A 540-nucleotide genomic window follows, 5' to 3' on the forward strand; every position below is an offset into this window, starting at 1 on the left:
ATAATAAATTTTTTCTAAGTTGAATAAGAAAACCCCAAAGAATACCAACGATCTGAAGAAACCTACACCGTTTTTGAATACATGTTGAACAGGCCCATGTGAGTATACTCGACCAAGCCTTTTTTGATGGCCCATGTGAGTATAGTCGACCAGGCCTTTTTAAAGGTCCAGGTAAGTATACACGACAAGACCTTTTTTGAAATGCGCATAAACAAAGGTATAATGCGCCAACTTGACAATGTGTATTTCAAAAAAGGTTTGGTGTGTATTAAAAAAAATATTGTGTAAAATCATTCTTACATATCTTTGGGTATTCTGTGGGTTTTCCTTTTTTTATTTATGCACATTTTTTACATAGGTTTCGTAGTAAATGGTGTATGTTTTTTCAATACTGTCGACATATTTTTAATTTATACTGAACTATTTGGTATGCCATATTTTTGTAAATACACACTGAAAATTATTTTATAAATACATACTGAACACCATTGTATAATATATGGACAATTTGTTATATATATTGAACATTTTTTAACATAC

Source organism: Triticum dicoccoides, chromosome 5B, assembly GCF_002162155.2.
Source record: "Triticum dicoccoides isolate Atlit2015 ecotype Zavitan chromosome 5B, WEW_v2.0, whole genome shotgun sequence".
Taxonomy (NCBI): domain Eukaryota; kingdom Viridiplantae; phylum Streptophyta; class Magnoliopsida; order Poales; family Poaceae; genus Triticum; species Triticum dicoccoides.